Source organism: Triturus cristatus, chromosome 4_1 (assembly GCF_964204655.1).
Source record: "Triturus cristatus chromosome 4_1, aTriCri1.1, whole genome shotgun sequence".
Taxonomy (NCBI): domain Eukaryota; kingdom Metazoa; phylum Chordata; class Amphibia; order Caudata; family Salamandridae; genus Triturus; species Triturus cristatus.
In genome coordinates this window covers 700,822,169-700,846,489 of record NC_140585.1, presented here as the reverse complement: position 1 = coordinate 700,846,489, position 24,321 = coordinate 700,822,169, and the positions used below count along the sequence as shown (strand labels likewise).

Here is a 24,321-nt window from a genome sequence, read left to right as displayed (position 1 = left end):
GCATTGGCGTGATCTGTACCAGGGCGATGTTCCACCGTGAAATCCATACCCTGTAGGGAAATTGACCACCTCAACAGCTTTGGATTCTCACCCCTCATATGTATCAACCATCTGAGGGGCCTGTGGTCTGTCTGAACCCGGAAGTGAGACCCAAACAGGTAGGGTCTTAGCTTCTTCAGTGCCCAGACCACAGCAAATGCCTCACGCTCAATAGCGCTCCATCTCTGTTCCAGTGGTAGTAACCTCCTGCTAATAAAGGCTACAAGTTGATCTAGGCCCTCTTCATTAATCTGTGAAAGAATAGCCCCCACACCATGCTCTGAAGCGTCTGTCTGAACGATAAACTCTTTGGAGAAGTTGGGAGCCAAAAGCACGGGCGCCGTGCACATAGCAGCTTTCAGGGCCTCAAAAGATTTCTGACAGGTGTCAGTCCAAATCACCTTCCTGGGCTGCTTCCGTGAAGTCAGCGCTGTCAAGGGGGCAACAATGTTGCCATACCCCTTGACAAACCTCCTGTAGTACCCGGTGAGACCTAGGAAGGCTCTCACCTCTGTCTGGGTTTTGGGCGACTCCCGATTCAGGACGGTTTCTATCTTGGGTTGAAGGGGTGCCACCTGGCCACTCCCAACTTGGTGCCCCAAGTACACCACTGAACCCTGCCCGATCTGGCACTTACTCGCCTTGATCGTGAGGCCTGCCCTCCGCAGCGCCATCAACACTTCCCAGAGGTGGTGCAGGTGTTCCTCCCATGTGGAGCTGAACACTGCGATGTCATTCAGGTAGGCTGCACTGAACGAATCCAGCCCAACTAACACCTGGTTGACCAACCTCTGGAAGGTGGCAGGGGCATTCTTCATCCCAAAGGGCATAACCCGGAACTGGTAATGCCCATCAGGGGTGGAAAATGCTGACCTCTCTTTGGCCCCATCGGTCAAGGCGATCTGCCAATACCCAGACGTTAAGTCAAACATGCTGAGGTAGTTGCCAGCCCCTAGCCGATCTATGAGCTCATCAGCTCTGGGGATGGGGTGTGCGTCAGTCCGGGTGACCGAATTGAGTCTTCTGTAGTCCACACAGAACCGGAGTTCGGGTGTGGCTCCCAGCACTGCAGCCTTTGGGACCAAGACCACTGAGCTGGCCCAAGGACTGCTTGAGGACTCAATTACTTCAAGGGCAAACATCTCGGAGACCTCCTCCTTGATGCAGGCCCTTACCCTGTCAGTCACCCTGTAGGCCTTGTGCCGCACAGGTGTACTATCCCCAGTGTCCACATCATGGACACACCAATCAGTGACACCGGGAATCAGGGAAAACAGGTATGAGAATTGTCCCAGTAACTGGCGACAATCGTTCTGTTGCTCAGGGGTCAGGGTGGAAGAGAGGATGACACCATCCACTGACCCATCTTGCTCCTTGGCTGACAGGAGGTCAGGAAGAGGCTCGGTCTCCTCCTCCATCCCAGCATCTGTCGCTAAGAGCATGCCCACTTGGGACCTCTCCAAGTGGGGCTTGAGGCGGTTGACATGAAGGACCCTCAAGGGGTTCCTTGGAGACCGCAAGTTCACCAAATAGGTGACAGGGCTCTTGCGCTCCACAACCTCAAAGGGACCGGTCCACTTATCCTGGAGCGCACAGGGCTCCACGGGGGCCAAGAGCCATACCTTCTGTCCAGGCTGAAGCTCTACCAGAGTGGCATTCTGGTCGTACCACCGCTTCATCTCCTCCTGGCTGGCTTCCAGGTTTGCCTCAGCAAGTTCCCTGAAACGCCTAGTCTGGATTCTCTAAGCCAGCATGTAGCTATATACATTCTGGGGAGGTTTCCTGGGAGATTGCTCCCAGCCTTCCTTGACCAGACTTAGAGGTCCTCTCACTGGGTGTCCTTACAGAAGCTCAAAGGGACTGAACCCTACAGACTTCTGTGGCACCTCTCTGTAAGCAAAGAGAAGGCATGGTAAGAGGACGTCCCACTTACGCCTCATGGGTTCATCGAGACCCATTATCATGCCCTTTAGGGTTCGGTTGAATCTCTCAACCAACCCATTTCCTTGGGGGTGGTAAGGTGTGGTGAACTTGTAGGTTACACCACACTCTTGCCAAAGGGATTTCATATATTTAGATATGAAATTGGTACCACAGTTAGACACCACCTCTAGAGGGAATCCCACTCGGGAGAAAATTCCCATCAGCGTACGTCCCACCACGGGGGCCGTCACTGTCCTCAGAGGGATGGCTTCCGGGCACCGGGTGGCGTGGTCCACCAGGACCAGGATGAACCTATTGCCCATCGCTGTCCTGGGGTCCAGTCGCCCTACAATGTCAATCCCCACTCGCTGGAATGGGGTACCGACCACAGGGAATGGCTGGAGTGGAGCCTTCTGCTTCCTTCCACTCTTCCCACTTGCCTGGCAAGTCTGGCAGGTCTTGCAGTGAGTGTCTGAACTAGTGCGCATTTGGGGCCAAAATAAGTGGGTGACAAGCCTTTCAAAGGTCTTGTCCTGCCCCAAATGTCCTGCCAATGGCACATCGTGAGCCAGCCCCAGTAGGAAGGGTCTGAAGCGCTGGGGTACCACCAGCACACGGGCTGACCCAGGCTCAACAACCTTAGGCTCAGAATACAAGAGGTCGTTCTCCCAGTAAATGAAATGTGTTCCACACTGATCACTGTTGGCCTGGTCTGCAGCCTGCTGCCGCATCCCCACGAGAGAAGGGCACGCTTTCTGCTCCCTGCAGAATTCCTCTCTGGAGGGTCCTCCTTCTTGCTGCCAATCGGTCAGCTCAGGCAGGTCCCCCAGTTCAGCTATCTGTTCCCCTGTAGGTTCCAGTGCATCCCCCTCAAGGTCTACTTCCTCCTGGACCGTGGGAACTTCAGGGGCCGGTTTCCCACGCCCCCTGCCTCTTCTCCCTAAGGCCGGTTCCTGGGCCTCCCTCTCAGGCTCCAGGTCCTCTTGAGCACCTCTACTCGCTGACATGGACAGTGTGGTGACACACGCCCAGTCTGGCATACCCAACATCTCCAGGTGAGCACTCTGCTCCACCTTAGCCCAAGGTGAGCTCTCCAGATCATTCCCTAACAGACAGTCTACAGGCATGGCGGGCCTCACAGCTACCTGAAGAGTACCAGAGATCCCCCCCACTCAAAGGGAACCTGAGCCACCGGGCAGTGACTCTCGGTGTTGTCGGCGGCAACAACCGGATAGAATGCTCCTGGGACAACCTGCTCCTGAGACACCAGGTGGCGCTTGACAGCCGTCACACTGGCTCCTGTGTCTCTGAGAGCTTCCACCCTATGGCCATTTATGGTCACCCACTGCCTGTATTTTTTAGTGTTCTCAGGCAGCTGGGTTTTGGGGACCACTTCACGGTCTCCTAATGAGACCAGGGACATTTCTACTGAACCCCACCCACCTTGGACACCCATCTCTCCACCCAGGGCTACACTAGCCGTCTGCTGGGGGGTTGCACCAGTGGGTGCTGGTTTACCAAACTGGCAACACTTGGGATCATTGGCAGTGCTTTTCTGATGAGTGAAAAGGAGACAAGAGAAAGTAAAATTCAATGCTGCAGTAATACCTGGGTAAAGTGCCGCAAACTGCTGGTGAAAGTGGTCATCTGACAAGTAAGTAGGCAACAAGTGAAGGTAAAATCCAGTGTCATTGTGCAAACCAGATTGAATGCCGTACACCAATGGTATCACGGTGGTACAAATGAAAAGAATACTGAGCATTCGTTCGTGAATTCTCGTACCGTGACATGTATCTCGTGCTTCTCGCTATGTTTGCCATTCTCCATGTTCGATTATTGGCATTCACATGATTATTAAAGTGAGTTGTGTCGCAGACATCAACAAATGACTATGCTATGCTGGAAAACTTACACAATGTTGGAATAACCTGATAAAACGAATTCAAAGCCCAGATTTTAAACATGCAATTTAACTAGTGGCTAAGAATATAGTGCACCCTGTTTGATCCAGTGAATATCTAAATGGAAATGAATAATGACTTTAGTGTCAGAGTTGCATCCTTCATTGTGCGGGGAAACGGGGGCAGTTCAGAGGCTTTCTGAAAATAAACAAGCACGCCTGAAATGGGTGCAGCCACAGAGAGTGTATGCACACAGTCACAGAATAGCGCAAGCCCTGTGCAGGGTAAATATAAAAATAGGCATAGAAAAAGTGCTGTGCTTGTTTACCTAATCACCCCATAGCTGCACGCATTTCAAGCATGCTTGTTAAAAGCAATATGTTAAAGTCAATCTGTGAGGTGTAACAAGCCAGCAGCCTAAACATAAAAATAAGCACAAGTAAAGTGCTGTGTTTGTTTGCCTTATCTCCCTGTGGCTACATTCATTTCATGCATGCATGTTAAAGGCAATGTGTGAGGTGCAACAAGCATGACTGAAATGCATGCAGCCACAGGAGAGATTAAGTAAACAAGCACATTAAAAGCGATGTATAGGCTAAACCAGAAAATAAGCAGAGCACAAGCATTGTGCAGGGTAAACATTAAGAAAGGTCGACAAAAGCAGATGAAAACAGTACTTAGGCCTCGGGGCACTGATAAGAGCAAACACAAGAGGAACAAAAGGAAATAGTATGCTACAGCCAAATGAAAAGGATGAAAAGTAATTGGCAAGCACAGGACCCAATGAAAAGCAAGGGGGCAGGATGTAAGCTCCCTTTAAGATTCATATTGAAAACGATAGATTTTCAAGCACAGCACAAGCTCTGTGCAGAGAAAACCTAAAAATCACTGTCATGTCGTTTACTGAGCAAAAGTGATATGTGTGACTGAATTTCACTTTGCGATATAGCAGAAAATATCATGATATGTGTTATTCTAACCCTAAATGTGTGCCAATTGGCAGGGCTGGTGTGGGAGTGTAAAATTGGGACTCACAAAAAAAGTAGTCTCACAAAAGTTGTTGTGTGTGCTGGCAGTGCTTCTTCTCGGCTCTCTTTCTGCCTAAGGTGAACATCTTTGTAATTGAATGGCATCATTCGTTCACTTACAAAAGAGTTCAGCTCATAACGAGGGTCCCGTTTTGCTTTCTGTAATGCCAAAAACGTCCCCAACATCCCTCCAAAAATAAATATAGGCGACGCCCCAGGTAGACTTTAACAAAACAAAATATGCAAGCAGGCAGCACCTTAATTAACTACAGCTGGCGCAGGGTAGGCTGTGCCTATCCCCTCTCCTTTGGGACCCAGTGTCACTGCACCAGCTGCAACACTGGTGACAATACCTCTAGGCTGTGTTGGAACTTAGCCTAAAGGTTAAGTTGGGATCAAGCACTCAATATCAAGAGACTTTAGGCATAGACATTTGCTGATGTCAGCCAATCAGATTTTATTTTTCTTGTCCGAAGATATTTACCGGAAAACTAAGGTGTATATTCACAAGAACGTGTGATAACTACCGCAAGAGTAGCTTAACGCAACTCTCAACATCGCAGCCCATCGCGGGAAAATAACCCTGTGTCAACGTGGAATTCACAACAAGGCAGTACCATGCGATAGTCTGCATAAACCCCGGACAATGTCCGTGATACAACAACTTCGATGGAGATAAAAACACAAACCACAACACAAAAAATCCTGTGATGGGCCAAAGCGTGATTAGGAAATCAGCGATAAGCAGCGCCAGGCCTGCAACACACACCTGGCAGGTGGGAAAAACCACCATAAAAGTAGAATAAAAACACCCAAACACAAACTGACCACACCCATGCACCATGGAGGTAGCCGGAGCAGGTGCAGAGGACGAACGCAACCCCACAAGCACCCCGGACGACAAGCCCGGGACCTCGGGGACAGGGAAGGGCAAGGACAAGAAGAAGAGGAAGGCAAAGTTCAGTCCACAGGCGAGCAGGATCATAGTCACGGAGGTGATGGAACACCATCAACAACTGTTCATCACCTCCAATGTGTCATTGGGCACAAAAACTGGAATATGGTGGGACATCGTGGACGAGGTGAATGCCGTCGGAGAGCACAAGAGGACAATGGACGAGGTCAAGAGGCGATGGAATGACATCAAGCGGAAGACCAATGAGAAACTCGCAGCCAACCAGAAGGCAGCAATGGAGACTGGAGGTGGGGGCCCAGCGCCACAGCTTGTGCTGGATAACATGGAGGAGCTGGTGTCGACATTCATCAGTGTGGATACTGTGCCCGGAGTCGGGGGACCGGACACTGCTCGACAGGACACAACACAACCGCAACAGGGTGAGTGAACACCAGGTACTGGGGGGACTGGTAGATATGGCCACGATGGCACACATGCACAATCAAGCAGAGCACAGTGCACACCCTCAATGACTCTGGGTCATCGCCCAGATCTATAAACTCTTACAATGTACAATGCCATGCTGTCTGAATGTCAACATGTACCATGCGGCTACATACATGTGGACACATTGCAATACACCATCTCCCCTTCACATTGCAGGGCCACCGACAACACCCCCTGCAGAGCAGTCCCAGCCACTCTTCACTGATGACGAGGAGGACAACCCCAGCATCGATGCACAAGCCCTCCTAGACATCATTGACATCATCCGCGACTCACCTCCAGGATCAGGGCTGACCAGCTGCATCGAGGAGACCCCACCTACCACCCAAACCACCCAGCAGGAGGCACCCACGGCCCCAGCAGTCTCCTAAAACCCCCAGGAACAACACACGGCCTTCCAATGCCGTGTGCTGGAGGCCCAGAGGGAGACCGCTGAGAAGGTGCGGGTGGGGTTCGACCTCATGGCTACCAAACTGGATGCCATCCATGGGTGTCTAGGCCCGCTCCATGGTCTCCAATGGGCCCTAACTGACATCGCTGGAGTCCTGATGCGGAGAAAAGAATACCTGTCTGCTCAGAGGGGCACCAGCGATACCAGCCGTGAGCTGGCACACATGCGGAGGCTCATGGAGAACATGGTGCGGATGGAAGAGGAAAGGATGGCAGCCACCGCTGCACATCAGTGAAATGTAGCTGGGATCTACCATGCCTTGCAGATCATCATCATGGCATTGCTGTGACAAGGCGTGGTGCAGATGAATGCTGCTGCCCCCACACCATTCACATCTCCACCCCCTGGTGTGCCATTGCCTCACAGTGCAGCAGACGTATCCACTCCTGCATCTGATGTGTCAGTGGCACACAGTGCCTCAGCTGGTACTGCAACACCCACAGGTGGGGCAGAGCACACATCAGGGGACGAGGACATGGATGGGTTTGTGATCGGGAGGCACTAGCATTAATTTCTGGCACCTGGCCTGTTTCTGCTTGGTGCTGCACATGGCCTCATGACCTTCCACTGACCCCCGATTCACTCCAATGCACTGATCTTGGACAGCGACATGGACTGCCATATCCTGTTTGATGACCAATGACACGGCAGCCGGACTGCGGACTGTACCCTTCCTCTTCCGTAGTACTTGTCATCCCCGGATGGACTCTGGCTGGCCCGCCACGGGCCCATATTGTGTAGTGTGTTCGGCATTGCCCAGTACTGCTCCAACTGCAGAACTGCACTGGATGTGCAATAAACATCCAGTGATGCACTGCTGGGTCATGCCTTTCATCATTCATGTATGAATGTGTGGATGAATGTAGGAACAGTGATTTCCCTTGTGTCAACGATGCTCATCCTGTGGGATACCAGTCAGAGGGTGCTACACTGCATATTGTGTACCGGGTCTCTTGAACACTACAACAGGGACACAAGCATCAGTCACTTCCATGTCCGGACATGGACTGAACCATGCCCAGAGCCCACGAGTCATTGTTGCAAGCCCTGCGCTGGTCCGGCGTACGGCAGTTCAGACCATTCCGCTTACGCTCGGAGGGGGGCCCTCATTGCTACCCGTTGCAGGTGAACTTGCTGGTGGTGTGCAGGTCACTGGTCTAGTTGTCAGCATGCCACTCCCTGAGGGTAGGTCTGCACGCACACCACACCCATCGGGCACAGGCATCACAGGCCATGTGACTCCACCAACATAGGGGGCCGACAATGTCATATTCCCCTCTGCCGGTGGTGACTGGATGACGGACGCTCCACGGTTCTCAATCATAAAGGGCCCATGAGTTGTTGCACACAGGGTTAATGGCACCCGAGGCCTTGCGGACATCACAGGCCTACCACCACATGGCGCTGACTGGGGTTGCACAGTGTTAGTGGTACCCAGATCATTGCGGCTGGCACAGGCACCCCGCCATGGGACAGTGACTTTGGGTGCACTGAGTTAGTGGCATCTTAAGCTGGTAAGTAGGTGTGCAACCTGCAATGATGCCCCATCCCAGCGGTCCGGACAGCTCAGGTTTTTGTTTGCCCTGCTGGACCGCAGTGTAGGCCAGAGCCAGTGGGCAGTGCGGGCCTACCGCCACATGGTGTTGCTTCCGGGATCCCAGAGTTAGTGGCACCCATTGGGCTGAGCGGGTGTGCCGCCTGCGATGATGCCGGGTGCACTGGTATGTCCTATGCCATGGAGTAATCAAGACCCAGCACCAAACGTGAGACCTGGTGGCCTGCGGAGCGGGGCTGCATGGTGTGAAGGGTGCCATGTCCATGGACCCCGGGCTTGTGGCTTGCAGCGGCATGTGGTGGGACCTCCCATCTGCACGCCGGTGGCAGAGTTTGAGCAGTGAGGCCTGGGTGTGCATGGGCGGGCATGCTACGATGGGTGGCGGGAGGGGCTGGGGTGCTTCTGCCTGGGTGTGCATGGGTGGGCATGCTCTGATGGGCGGCGGGAAGGGCTGGTGTGCCTCTGCCTGGGTGTGCATGGGCAGGCATGCTCCGATGGGCGCCGGGAGGGGCTTGGGTGCCTTGGCCTGGGTGTGCACGGGCGGGCAGGCATTGTTGTCTTGTGAAATTGTGTGTACTGTGCCAATCATGTATCTGGACTCTGTTTCAGATGACGGCTCTGTGTCAGATGTGTGACCGGGTGTACTGCTATACATACCGGCAAGTGGTTGGAGACACACCGGTGGCAGGAGGTGAGCAGTGTGGCCTGGGTGCGCAGGGGGGCACTCTCTCTCGCTCTCCCCCTCTCTTCTTCTCTCTTTTCCCCTCTCTTCTTCTCTCTCTCTCTCTCCCTCCCCCTCTCTTCTTCTCTCTCTCTCTCTCTCCCCCTCTCTTCTTCTCTCTCTCTCTCTCTCTCTCTCTCTTCTTCTTCTCTCTCTCCTCTCTCTTCTTATCTCTCTCTCCCTCTCTTCCTCTCTCTCTCCTTCGCTCTCTCTCTGTCATTTGATGTGAGCAGGACACACCTTCCATTATGATTTTTGTCTTGCAGGCTGTGACCTAAGGATAGTCCCGAGGGGAGCCGCCATGTTTATATCATTGTTCATTTTAATAAAGTTTCATTTGTGGCTTCGAAAATGAATGTGTGATGCTCATTTTTGTGACGACACATGCATGTTACCAGTTGGGATTGTGCGACATCAAGCGGATTATTTTGTACATGTTTAGGTGTAGCTGATGTGGCATGTCTTTGGTCGGGGGGTGCCGGGGAGGGCGGGTCCTGGGGGTGGTGGCGGCGGGTGTTGTTGCCCTTTAGGCCCTCTGGGCTGCATGTTCAGTTGCCCGGGTGCATCTGTTGTTCTTCAGGTGTGGCTGTGGGCTGTGCTCCCTTTTGTGCTGCAGGCTGTGGTCCCACTTTGCACCAGGTCAGAGCAGGTGTTATTTTCCTGCAGCTAACGCGCCTTATCACCTGTTTTGAGTTCTTATCGCCGATCTGGCTGGTCGTTGTGAATATTGTGGAGTGGTGTTGTCGCAGCTTTTGTCACGGGAACGCCTACTCTGCATCTCAATAGCGATAGTTGCGGGGGTCATCTGTGGTGATGTTTTTTGCGGCTGCTATCGCGGGTAAACTGGTGCTGTGGGCTGTTAACACCAGCTTGTGATTGGGGCGATAAGTTTATCCAACTTTGGCTGTGATAAAGTGCCGTTAACTCAGCGATCAGTCCTAGTGAATATTCCCCTAAACGTTATAAGATCATTTTATGAGATGCATCACCTTGTTTCTGTGCTAAAGATGAACGCACAGATGTCTTCTAGAGACCACTTTGAAACGCAGAGCTTCTTAACATACCGTTGAATATTGAGCACACTATTGTTTTCCATGCACGCTCTTTGCATTTTTCTATATAATGACTCATTTACTGATCCCTTTAGGCATTGTGCCAGTTTAGTTACATTTTTGTAATTTTTGTGGTATTTAAATAATTTCATCTTAATTCTTATTATCAAACTAGTTTGAGGATATTTTTAGGTCTAATTCCTGTCTATAGTGTTGTTTCGAAGCTGCTAAAATACTTTAAACAAATGTTCTCAGAGGGAAGCCTGTTAATTTCAGCCATAGCTCCCAAGGGTAAGTCCAGGACTCCTCCCTGAAACCTGCTTTTATTCAATAGTCTTCAGATTGCATAGCATTGTGAGAGTTCTGTCACTTCTGTGCACCAAGTTAATAATCACGTTTTTTGCAACCTCACACGTTTTGGATATCCACAAATCTTTTGTGAGTTGGTGAATTTGTGACTGGGACTGTAGAAAATGCAATTTCTGGGTCAGAAGGAGGATGGAATATCCCAGTAATTAGTAGTGCCTGGGTCCCCTGAGTGCAAACATGTACCCCACGCAGAAAAAAAATGTAATTCAGTAGAAATTCACTGATGCATTGTGTTTACTCATTTGGCAATAAATATGTGCCACATTTTCAATTTCATAAGTACTTTCTCATGTGAGTTCCTCAAGAAAGTTGCAACAGTTGTAGCTTCCGAGTCATTTGTGAAATTCAGAATTGTTCCTCAATCATAGGAGTAAGCTTACCACACCATGCTTATATTATACTGTATTAATGAAGCAGTAAATATTTTCAGGGAAATGTCTTATCACCCTAGATTTTAATGGGCCTGCCGTGTAACTCTTCTTTCTGGGACCTATCTCCCAATCACCTATTGGGTGGCAAGCACGTTTTGTAACAGAATTTTTCTAGTCATGATGCTGTTATTCTCATACCTTTGTTGCATAGTCCTTGTGGTTTACTCTTTGTTCCCAGCACCTAGCAGCTTTTGCCTTATCACAATTTGTGTATAACTGTGTTGAATGTTATTGAATGTCTGGTCTACCGAGTTAGAATTCTTCATTCTCTTACACCGCTAACTAGCCAGTGACGTCCACACAGATGCAAATACCAAATACAAATAAGACAACATCTCAAAGAGAATGTTCATACTCTTAGAAAGTTACATGATGACCAGCCACAAGATGGATCTATCAAGTTTAGGAATGAAATTACTGTGTCCTTATTTCCCCATAATCTATTAGACCTCTGCTATAATCTCCTGTAACTGTTCTGTTCCTGGGTCACTATTGTTTCTCCTCTGGTGATAATTTATGACAATTCACTTTGAACCAGGAGCAACATCTCATGTAGACAGCTTCCATCATGCATCATAAGACAATATTAACATGCCCCTAGAAACGACAACATGTGCTATGCTAGGTACTATTGCTCAAGTTTTACTTTCTGAGGCTTCTACTCCATATCCCATTGCAAGCTGTCTTTCTCTAGAAAAAAGATCAATGTTACGCTCCTAATATATTTCGCACCTACTAGAAGAACCACCAAAGTTATATCCTTAGATGGCTGCAGAATTCTACACACCCCTCCAATGATCTGCCACTGGTGTTCGGAAGACTAAGACCTACAAAGACCTCTGAGGTATTGTGTACTTTTAACATCATGTGACTGCTCTGAGTGTTAGTCCAACAGTTACATTTTCTAGTATCATCTACATCTTCCACCATCTTTAATTGGCAGTAGTGCATGAGTTTTGCATGTGCAGCTCATGCAAGTCAATATGATCATAGAGTGGTCAGGTATAATGCAAGAAGATCTTTGTATGATTCACACGGTGCACTGTTCATAATTGTCGATTATATTGGATATGTTTAAGCATTGTAATAAACCTACTTACACTATGCATGACAACTTTTCAATAGTGATCAATTTCATTTACAGTGTCAACAGCATCCACTGACAGATCTAACTCAACCAAGGCGGTGAAACCACCTGCAATTGCCACTATGTATGGTTTGGCCAAAACAGAGAGCATTGGCAATTGAATGTTAGTTTGAGAAGTATCAAAATGCCTCTGTGTTCAAAATCTTTCCCTATTGATGTATGTCTATCTTTCAAATAACACCCACCAGAAGTCAAAATATCAGCCATTATCATTAAAGGTCCTCCAGATATGGAGATAAATTCTTTAACATGGTTTTTTCAATTGCCTTCTTTAGTGGAAATGCAAAACCTGAAGGATGGTCAATACAGACATTTCAAATATTCCTAACATCTTACTAGTTTTTTTACTAGCATCTAAGCGACACTTGAAAAATATTTTCTCCAAGATCTTTGTGAGTCTGCATGGCTGTCCTTCACAACAATATGACTGGCAAATATGAAGACTGACTGGTTAACATTGGGTGGGAGGAAATGTTTAGGCCTGGGAGAAATGTAAATTACAGCGGAGTAATTTCAGTAATTTCAGTAATTACGCATTAATCCTGTGCTGGGAAAATATTCAAATTATGCAATTACTCCATCTTGAATAATTAAGAGTAATTTGGGACAAAAATCATCCTGCAGGAGCACAGGAACAACAAACTAAGAGAGACTGAGAGGCTGATGGCTACTGCTGTTCGTGTCCTGTAGCATTTAGTGCTATTTTCTTAAAGAAAAAATGCATAATTTTGCGTAACTTAGATGCAAGGGTTCATTTTTCACTAATAAAGTAGTGCTAATTGCTTGATCATGCTTCTCATGCAATTACGCATAAACATGAGTACTTTTGTGGTAATTACAAGTAATTATGCTGGAGCGAATTATGCCAGTTATGCCCACCCCTAGAAATGTTGGCATCATTTTATTGGTATCATTATAGGTATATGACAGCCACAACGGTGGAGCCTAGGAGATTCTGCCATTTAGTACATTTTCTTTTGTCACCTTTATTACTATAGGTGCTGAAATGCCAGAATTAATTTCCACTGATGCTTGGCAGACATCCATTTACTGCTTTCCTGTAAATTGGTCCTGTACAATGATGCAGAGGTGCATTAACCAGTCACATAATACTGGTCCCTAAGGTCAGTAACATAAATTCCTGCCTTCAATCCTCAGAGTTAAATGTCACTAAACGTACATTAAGGATACATACGTCCTGCATCCCTGCATGTTGGTGACCCTTTACCAATAAACATATCACAGCACAACTTACCATCCCTTGTTATAAAACAGCATAACACAATTTAACCTATCATACTACACCGCAGATAAAACACAGCATTAATTTTCACCCACACCATAACATACCACAGCACAGCATTCATAGAACAACTTACAATAACATACTGTGCCACTTTATGACATAATTTACAATTAACTTTTTCCGTATTCTATAACATACCACATCATACAGCCCACACCTCACTACACTATTACATACATACTAAACCACAACATAATAATTACAGCGTACGACCCCATAACATAGCAAAGAACAACATCACGTAACATAACATATCTCAACAGTAAAGCAACACAGTTAAAGTACCACAGCACATCATTCCCACTTCTTTAAAGCGTAACAAACCATACCTCACCATGACATAAGTATTCATCATTCAATCTCATCACATAAAACATCACAGCATTCTAATCCACAACACCATAATGGACATACCATACCACATATAACAAAATGTATCCTACCACCACATAGTATAGTACAACATTATATGAAATAACATAGCACAACTTTAAATACTATAATATAGCACACTGCAATAAAATACCATAACATCCAACCAAACATAAAAATTACATCAACACACCATCACATCTTACTATCCCATAACATTGCATTATTCTTTTTATAATATAAGATCCTTCCTTTCGTTCACATAAATTCCCTCCATGCGTCTAACACTGTTCTTATTGTCACTCTCTCCCTATCGCTAAATATATCTACACCTCACCTTCTGCTTTCTCAGCCTATGCCAGCTCCTCCTCAGCATCTGCATGTCTGTTTTGATACTAAATTTTCAAGAGATTGTCATCATGCTTCCATTCAAATTCAATGAGTGCTACCTACAGCAGTTTTCACCTGGTTTCCTCTGTGCCTTAAAATCCCCCCACACTCTACCTTGTCAATCATTTTCTTGGTTGGTGATTTTTTTAAATCTCTACAGGTGTCTCATTGACCAAGACAAAGTCATGGGCCATGGCTGGCTGAGTGCTTGAAGAATAATGGCCACTGAGGAGAAGACAGATATGAGGTAAGATATGCATGTATACATTATAGAATGTTAAGCATGTTGTTGATTTAACATTTGAGACTGGCAGCAAATCACTTTCTTCCCAGAGATTACTGAGTAAAACTGGCAGAGGGCTGAGCCCTGCAGCCACTATTCATCACTAATTCATCAGATGTGACCCTCGTCAGGCCCAGCCCTATTTTGTCCAGCAATCTGATGACTCACTGACGTAGTCTCATCTTCAGCCTGGGTCAGGGTGAGGTCCTTGTCAGTACTAAACCCTGTTGTCCTTGGAATCAGAGTTTAGCAGGTTCTGTATCAAAAACAAATCACCTTTGTCTTATACTCTGCTCTCCCTCTCCTACCAGATGCCCTAAATTAATATTGTGTCCTGAAATAGAAATAAATTCCTATTCCACATGCTTTAACCCATTCCAGGGTCCAAATTCTGATTTGCAAACCCTGTAACAAGTTATGACATTTCATAGAAAAGTTTCAGGTTCTTCATCAACACTGTGACCTAACCACCATTTGGATGCGGAGCCAGCTGCCCTTATCTGCAATGCTTAATTTGTTGTAAATTCTGCTGGTTGCATGCAAACTGCCTGCCCGTGTAGAGTGGCAGTACTTGATTACAATATGGCTGGTAATTAAATATATCACAGGATTAAAACATTCAGACAATAAATGCATGACCATGATGAAAACAATCTCTCCACTAAGGGCCATGCTTTGACAATGTCTTGTAAACATCAATGAAAAATGATCTTACTCTGCCAGTATTGATCTTCTGTAGCAAATGGGTTCTGCTCATTTAGTTCTCCAGGGTTACATTTGACTACCAGTTTTTTGGACTTTTACCATGAATGAGTTTCACCACCTGAGCCCCACTCACTGTAAATTGAGGGTAATTGGACAGACAATGCTAGCTACCAGTGTCCACCTTTTAAGATGACGCCACTGCTTCACAGCTAGCTTTAGAGGCACTGGGCTGGTTACACATGAACACATGAGCACATGTGAGTGATGTGCATGTCAGTCTACCATGTTATGCAGCCTGTTATCTGTACACTGGTAAGCTGACACAGAAGGGAAACTTTAGGTCTTGATACTGACCCGAGGTAGGCCATATACTATGAGTGGGTATTCATAGTGTAGGTCTGTAATGTTTAATGAAGGGGTGTGGTGCTGATACAGTATTAAACATTATTGGGGAAATCTGCACTAAAGTACAGGTTTGCTTCACTTAGTCCTACAGGTTCAACCAAGCATTCAACCTAAGGGTAATAATGCCCTCCAAGTGTAGACATACAGTCCCTAACACCAAATCTACACTTAATATGCCACTTAAATTAAAGATTTTTCATATTTCCCTTGCTTTGCTCAGAATCAGATTACAGGGCGATGTCCTTTCCTACTAGGGTAGGTTAATTATCCATATTCCCAGCAGAGGGATCAAAGTCCTCCCCACACAGTGCAGCAATTACCAATGCATGACCCGGTTCCTCAGAAAAGAAGCAGTGGGGAGGACATCTGAAATCTGCATCTGTTAGCTTATCACAATTGGCCCATTGGAACAAAATAAAATGGACAGAACTCTGGAGCAAACAAAAGAGGGGTTCACCTTTGAAATTTTGGTGGGAAGAGTTCGGGCAACTCTGTCATCCTGAGGTGCAGCTGCAGCTCTCAGATGAGCTCTTCCACAGACTACTTGAAGACTCCATATTGGATTATCCCAAAATGCTGTGGAGGAGGATTACGACTGGGATGGAGTGATAATGTGACATCCTTGTATTTACCATGGTTGCCCACATTTTACAACTTTCCACCCAGCCTAAAAACCCAGTGCACAATGGAGAGATAGATGAGAAGGCACTGAACCTTGAAAATGATGACGGCATAAGAATGCACAGCTGGAAGGAGAAATTTATTGAAGGATGGACTTTGGAACTTTGACTTCAGCTGACCCCCAGGATGAGGATGGGTCTCCTTAGGGCCAGTAGCTTTAGCCCTCTTATGCCCCCTAAGGAACTGTTAGGGGAATGGCCCTGCTTGGATCCTGGATGGTTCCCCTGGAGCTTATGTGGGCTGGCCAATGACTTTGTTGACACACAGGTGACCTTCTGGAAGCAAGGGAGATCTGGAGTGTGGGGAGTGTGGCAGCAAGAGTGTTTTGCTGGCTGCTTGCTGTGGAGAGAATGTGAAAGAAGCCATCACAAACAGGAGGGGAATGGCACAAGCCAGGAAGGGTACAGGTCTTGCTCAGGGTTGACAGAAAATCTAGCTTCCCAAAAAAGAGACCTTTAGAGGTGAGGAGACCAGGGAAAGTTGCTACTGGTGACTAGAGCTGACCACCAGGAGCAAAATTATCAAACGTCCATGAAAATCAGCTCTATGGTGCAGGAGAACAAGCATGTTAAGTCTACCCCCTCGAGTAACAAAATGGGAAAAACAAAGATCAGCAATGCATGTATTTTCATATTTATTAGGGAGGGGTTGTGTCTCCAATGGCTGGCGCAAGAGGGAGAAATTGTCCCAGGGACCTTATCACCGGGGGACAAAGATACCAAGTTGAGAGCATTAGCCACACTCTGTACCTGTGCCTGGAAGGGTGGACATGCTCAGCAACACACACTGCCTGCTCCTGGTCTGCAAATGCCAATTAGTTTAGCCTTCCCAGCTATCTAAAAATGAAACCAACGAAGACTAAGATTTTTCTTACCTCAATAGCCAGTTGCCTTTTGAAATCTGACCAATGGCTACTGTCTATAGAAATTTCATTGGAAATTTGGGCATCCTCAATGACAACCATCTTTTATTTGAAAATCAATGGCAACTTTAAGAACTGGAGTATTTAGCCTCAAGTGATAACTTTTGGTGAAATTATGCAAGTCAGAATTGCAATTGTACCCATGCCGAGAAATATTGGTTTGCAAACTCTAGAACCAACAATATGTGTCCTGAGACACTTGATATGCCATGTTGCCTCTGTGGGAGAACAGCAGCCCAGCCAGGCCCCGTACGATTCCCCTGTAGCAGTGCAAACGGAGTAGAGAATGCCCCTCACAGGAAACACAGAAGACTGCCTAGATCTAAACAGAATCCACTTCTCATCCATGGCCCTTCCACTGACATTGTCAAGATTTATTTTCTAGAACCGTGAAACACTGTGTATTGTTGGGTATGTACATAATGATGATAGTGTCTTTGACGTTGTTTAGAATGTCGTCTAGGACATAATGCTGCTCTCCTCGTATCACCGCTAACTCTGTAAGGATTCAGTTGGAATTTGAGGAGAGCAGCTAACAGCTGTTTCGTGCCTGGTCGCTCAATAAAGAGTTTTAATCACTCTAAGTGTAGTGTCTTCACTGCACTTTTGTGGCGACATTCCAGCGACCAGGCAGGAGGACTCCACGCTTTGAGGTTCTTATCTTATTTGATCTCCGCCTTCCCTGGATTTCTCTCTGCGGATTCCACCATTTGATCCGACGAGCTGAAGCCTCTCCCCTTCGCTGAAAGAAAACAAAGTGTGTTGCTTCATTCGTTGGGCCCTGAAGGTCTAAGGTTTTATAAGCAACTGAATAAAGAAGACGGCACTCGGGATGAAAATGTCTTTCTGGAAGTGCTTAGGCAGCTTGACACCTATTTGTCACCTAAAGTATGCATAGCCATTACACACTACAAGCTTTTTCACAGGAATCAGGAGAAGAATGGATCCATTGATGAATATGTTACAGCACTTAAAAAACTTGCTTTGGATTGTCATTTTAGAGTTTTACAAGAGGCACTAGTGAGGGATCAAGTTGTTATGCATGCTGGTGATCCGTTCATTCAAGGTAGACTGTAGAATAATGGGGACAATCCATTGAAGGATGTGATGGTGGTCGTTAGAAAAGCCAAATTGTCAGGCAGATGCGAGAAAGCACTCAAGAAGGATAATTAATTGGTTGCACAGCAGGAAACTGTTGCTAGAGTGAAAATCAATAAACCAAAAGTTTTTAAGTCTAGAAGGAACATTCAGAAATGTAAATGTTTCAGGTGCGACAGTAGACATCATTTGGCCAATGATATCTCTTTTTTTTTTAATGACCAATGATATCTGATGATGAGAATGATGAGGTAATGAATATAAGAGACAGAGTAGTTTTAAATTTTACAAATGGTAAAAGTGCAAGTAAACCATTGTGCTCAATGACTATGGGAGGAGTTAAGATTCCCGTTGCCGTGGATTCAGGCTCACCATTCACCATTGTAAATGAGTCAATTTGGATTGACAAATTTCTAGCAAAAATTGGGATCCAAGATTGTGTTAAAACAAGATGCTTCTCGCAAAATTCACAAACTCAGGAATGTATCATTATCAATTAGGGATGAGGTGGAAAACAAAATGAATAGATTAGTTAAGGAGGGTCTAAAAGAACCTGTAGAATCATCTGAGTAGATTGGTCCATTGGTAGTAGCAAGGAAAGCCAATGGTAAGATGAGGTTATGTATTGATCTTCGCCACCTTAACATAAACATTTTGGGTAAACCAATTCCCATTGCCAAATCTTAGCAAGATGCTAACTAAATCCAGGGGTACGGAGTTATTTTCCACTATTGATTTATCCCAAGTGTACCATCAAATCCCTTTATATGAAGAGAGTAAGAGATTTACAGCCTTCATTACGTGGGATGTTTCCAGTTCACTAGAATGCCTTTTGGCTTGGCCTCTGTGGCAGCTGTCTTTCAGCGTTTAATGAATAATATCTTTGAGAAGCTAGTCCAAGTATTGGTCTTTCAAGATAATATCCTTGTGATGGGTAAGGATGGCAATGAATATAATGGTAAACTCAATTAAGTCCTGTCATTACTAAATGAATATGGTTTGATGGTTAAATATGCCATGTGCAAGTTTGCTGCAGTAAAGTGACAGATTTAGGTCACGAAATCAGTGGGGCAAGCATCCAACTAAAGAGTAAACTATTCAAACCCATCACTGAGGCTCCAAGTCCTAAATGCAAAGAGGATTCTACATCTTTTCTAAGACTTGTTGCATTCTTTTCCAAATTTGTCAAAACAATTCTTCATGGTAGTTCCACATCAGGCAATTACTTAAGGCCAGAGCTAGTTTTGACTGGTCAGAGGAGTGTGAGAAGTAATTTGTGGGACATACAAAATGCTATAGCGGTAGCGCCTGCTTTGCAAGCTGTTGATTCGTTAGGGTATAATATTATCACCACGGATGTAAGTAGCATTGGTTTAGGGGCTGTTTTATCCAAGCAGGATACTGTGGAAAACGAAAGAATAATTGCCTATGCTTCAAGATCGCTATATACAGCTAAAGAAAAATAAGCTGTTATTGAAAGAGAAGCATTGGTACATGCATGGGCGCTTGAACATTTCCGCTCATTTGTTTGGGGCTGAGAAGTGAAAATGAAATGTGATCATAAACCCTTGGTTAAGGTTTTGATGAAAATGGGTATGAAAAATGGTTATCTAGGTTAACCAGAATTCCTATGAGATTGCTAGACATTGTTTCCAAGATAGAGTATCTTATCGGAAAGAAGAATGCAGTAGCTGAGTTTTTTATCATGGTTACCTATCCAGATCAAGGAAAACCAGGAAGATTTAATGGATGATGTGCAAGTGGCATCGTTATGGATCTACGGTATGGATGCCATCAGCAAGGAAGAATGGAAGGAAGAACATGATGTTACTCTTAAGATGGTGGTTGAATGTACAAGCAAAGGGTGGTCACCAAAGGTTGAGTTAAAGAACCCTAGGCCATTTTGGGAGGTCAGGAATTAATTGATCTACTGTGATGGTTATATTGTTAGAGGAGACAGATTGATTCCCCCTGAATCCCTAAAAGAGAAAATACTTTCCTTGCGCCACAAGGGACATTTAGGAATCATGAAAACCAAATTGAATGTGAAAAGCATTTACTGATGGCAGGTATAGACAGTGTCATGGAGAGAGTTTTGCAAGACTGTGGGTTATGCATGCCTGCAGTCAACACTCTCAAAACACTAAAGCCCCCTATGACTGATTTTGCTTGTCCAAAATCTCCCAGGGAGTTCATTGCTGTTGACATTATGGGACCTACAGGAAGTTCAGGGAAGTACATTATATCTCTCATGGATGTTTTTTCAAAATGGCCTTTTGTGAAGATCATCAAAAAACTTGATACCAACACTGTTATAGGTTTCTTTGATAAAATATTTTTAAGTGAAGGTTGTCTCACTACCATTATTAGTGATAATGGGGTGCAGTTCACTTCCAATGTTATGGTGCAGTTTTTGAACAAATGTGAAATTTAACATAGTACAACCACTTTGTAAAATCCCAGTGGAAATGGTAAGGTAGAAAGCTACAAGTTTTAAGGGTGTTAGACAATTGGCTTGCAGAAATAACGTTCACTGGGAAATTCAAGTTTTTAAAACGATATGGTCATACAGAGTAACTGAAGTTGAAGCCACTAAATATTCTCCTTTTGAACTCTTGAGGGATAGGAAGCCCAAATCTAAATGGAATCCTGGATGACTAAAATGTCTCGGTGATGTAAATTGGTCTTCATTAGAGGTTAAAAATAATCTCATGCTCAAACACGATGAATATAAAAATTATTATGATGCTAAGCATAATACAAACCAAACTAATCTAAAGGTAGGACAATGGTTAAGAATCAAAAAACCTGGCTTTGTTTAAAAAAAAGAGAGTACATTTTTCAAGCCTCAACGCATTAAAGAGTTGAGGAAAAGTGCTGTGAGGTTGGAAAATGGTAAGTGTCGGAACCTAAAAAGAGTGGCCATTGGTGGTCAGAGTGAAGTTTGCAATGCAAATTAGAAAGAGTTTGATACAGAATCTAGGACAAACAGTGATGGGTACTGTGGAAGTTTGGATTGTCGCAATGATTACTCTAGGAACGCACTTACTAGGAAAAGTATTGATGGTAATAACAAGAAGGTTACTGGAGAGGATGGTGCAAAGATGTATAGAAGAGTCAGAAGAGTCTACAAACGATCTATTGCATTGAAGGATTATATTTGTGATTAGGTTTAATTTATGTATACAAATTTTGCTTTGCTATTTTTTTTCTATGAGGCTATATATGTACTTATTGTTCTATGTTCTTTTATGGTATTTGTTTGGTTTTATAAAAAAAAAATGTATAAAGGCGGAGGTGTTTAGTGTTGGGCATGTACGTGTTAGCGTCTCTGACTTTGTTTAGAATGTTGTTTAAGTCATAATGCTGCTCTCCTCGTGACTGTCACCGCTAACTCTGTGGGGATTCAGTTGGCGGTTAGTTGAGTAGAGCAGCTGACAGCCGTTTCTGTGCCTGGCCACTCAATAAAGAGTTTTAGTCACTCTTAGTGTAGCGTCTTCACTACGCACTTGACATGTAAAAGATTCTGTATCTCTGAGCCCAAGTCATTGTTCCTCATTCCTGGGGGAAAAAATAATACTTGCAGGATTTGGATATGCTAAAACTAGCTGGAATCATAGATTCGTAGAGACCAGCTCATCATGAGGGCCAAGTGTACTGCAGTAAATAATGCTTTACTCCATTTAAAATATCTTAAATGGGTTTTCCCTTATCTCATGGACATCATTTAGGAGTTGCCAGGGGTTGCAGCTGCGACCCATGGATTGTCCCTTGCTACACCTGACACTGCTTTTATGACCCTTGCCATCCAAGATGACAATGGTAGTGCCAGGAACAGAAGCAAAATGGGACTCAAAGCCCTGCTTATCTTCTTCTGCTGCACACAAACCAAGAAACATTATACCATTAAAGTGTGTACCAAACCTCATAATATGTTTACTTTCCATACATTCTCAAGTACCTGCTATGGACACCATAATGAACTAAAACGTTATACTGCAGGAGGGTACTCAACCAGTAGAGTTTGTTTCACTTTTCACTGTCTCAACTGCTTTAACTCACATGTGCAGAGCAAGGCTTCTGTCTTCCCCGAAGACAGGAATTGAAGAACAAATCCAGAGAGAGTGGAGCGAAGAACAACAGCAAAATGGTTCATTTTCCTTAATTCTGATATGTGCAAACCCAGAATCTGCGCTACTTGCCCGCATCTGCACAGCTGTTTTGAGGCCTTTACTGGTTTATGTGGTGAGGCTTGCACATCAGTGAGGGAAAAATGCATGCTTGTTTGCTTCCTGTACTGTATTTGTTAGTAAGTATACACTCGCCAATAATACTCATGCTGTAGCATTTATATGAAGGAGACCTTACTGCCCATGCAGTATCTGTTTAGTTAGGTAATACTGCCCTGTTGCTCCTCTACAATGCTGTAACTGTTTTGTGAAAGAGACTTACATAACTGCTGCCCAGATGTTTTCTGTGAAAGTTTGCAAAACTCCTGCTCATGTTAAACCTGAACTGGGAGACACAAAGTGAGGACGGATGGGTGTGAAGCGTGCAACAAACAGGGAGGGTACAGAGAAAAGATACAGGAACTTCAATGAGCTGAGACATAATCTCACAATGGTGGAATTAACAGTGGCACTATTGCAATAGAGCAATAGCAATAGCATAGTGATAGAGGAAGATGGAATCTGGAAGATGACTGTGACAGAATGTTTGAGGTATCGGTGAGGTAAAAAGGAAACAAAGGTAAGAGGATATGAGTGTGGTAAAAAAGGAAAAATCGACTGCAGTCCTGGTTTGAGAATGAAAGCATTTGAACTTGAGTGCACATCGAAACCAACGAGACAAGGATAATTGGCAGTGAACATTGAAACTAAAGAGAAAAGGATAATTAGTAGCGAAATATAGTGGCGAATATGAAATCAAAACTGAATGTGCTTGAGATGAGACAATTCGATTTCTGCAAGTGAAATGGAAACAGATAAGACATAAAAATGACATGGAGTATGGAGAGAAACTGGGAGAGATATAGGTGAGTGACAAACAGGTAGTGATAATGGTAAAAGAATGACATTGACACAGTTGGAAGAAGTGCGCTAGTTGGGAAACAGAAAGGTAGCAAATGAGCTAGGACAAAGTACAAAGAACCCCAAAGAATATAGAGGGAATAGTAAGGATGTCAGATTCAGAGGGGAGAAAATGTAAAACAAAGTTGGTGTATTTGGAAAGGCGTACATAATGTGTGTGAGAGAATGAATGGTGGCAGTTGGAGGGACATGGGACATAGTTGTGAGAACAAGAGATGTTGATTTTAAAGTAAATGGGAAACTAAAAGAGTTGGGTATAACTGGATCATAGAGGTACTATTAAGAGGAGAGAACAGGGTGTGTGAAAGACAAACACTGGGAAGGTAGAGATGAGTATGACAGAGGAAGGGGTGATAGGGAGAGGAAGAACGAGAAGAAAAGAGATAGAAATTACCGCTGTGAAGATTAGAGAGAGTCTCGGAGGCACTGCTGTGAGAGGAAGAAATGGTGAAAGAAAAATATATTGTATGATATGATTCAAATAAAACTATCAAAGCATGAGTGCAGCTCAGAGTTCTGAAGTACCTATAGCCTGTGTATGTACCTCAGGATTTTGTCATTGAATAGCTGCTCAGGGTAGGTAATGAGTATACCACTGACATTCATGTCAGTATGCTAATTAAAATTGTACTGGTTATTAAAACAGACATATCTGCTTGAGTAAGCCTGCAGGCATTTTATTAATCTTGCAATTCTTCCAGACTGGATAACTTTAGTGATGTAATTAATATCATCATCAGGGTCAATGGGCATAAGACATTGTTAACTGAGAAAACATCAGATCCTATGATGTCACTTCCTGTGAAGTCATAGCGGTCAAAAGATGTAGGATGCTACTTCCCTAAAATATTGGTGAATCAACGTCAATGCCTTACCTGAACCTATCCCAGCACATCGAGACATCCAATTAGACCTTGGCGGTGACATTGAGCTTAATTTGGAATTCCTGAGCAATCACTTTATTAATACCAGTGCAGAATGACACTGATAAAGTGATACAATTTAAGCATATATGACCACCATTACCATGGCTCAATTGGCTTCCTCTTG

The 24,321-nt window shown here is 45.0% G+C and overlaps 1 protein-coding gene and 1 long non-coding RNA gene across 2 annotated transcripts in view; one reads left to right on the top strand and one right to left on the bottom strand.

Moving 5' to 3' along the window:
* The window catches only part of PPP1R3A (protein phosphatase 1 regulatory subunit 3A), a 431,144-nt gene that overhangs the window by 285,347 nt on the left and 121,476 nt on the right, over positions 1 to 24,321 (bottom strand). The window lies entirely within an intron of this gene.
* The window catches only part of LOC146855397 (uncharacterized), a 137,801-nt gene continuing 126,497 nt past the window's right edge, over positions 13,018 to 24,321 (top strand). The window contains exons 1-2 of the long non-coding RNA XR_014981316.1: positions 13,018 to 13,143; positions 14,248 to 14,334. This is a non-coding gene — a long non-coding RNA (uncharacterized LOC146855397). The remainder of the gene's footprint in view (positions 13,144 to 14,247; positions 14,335 to 24,321) is intronic.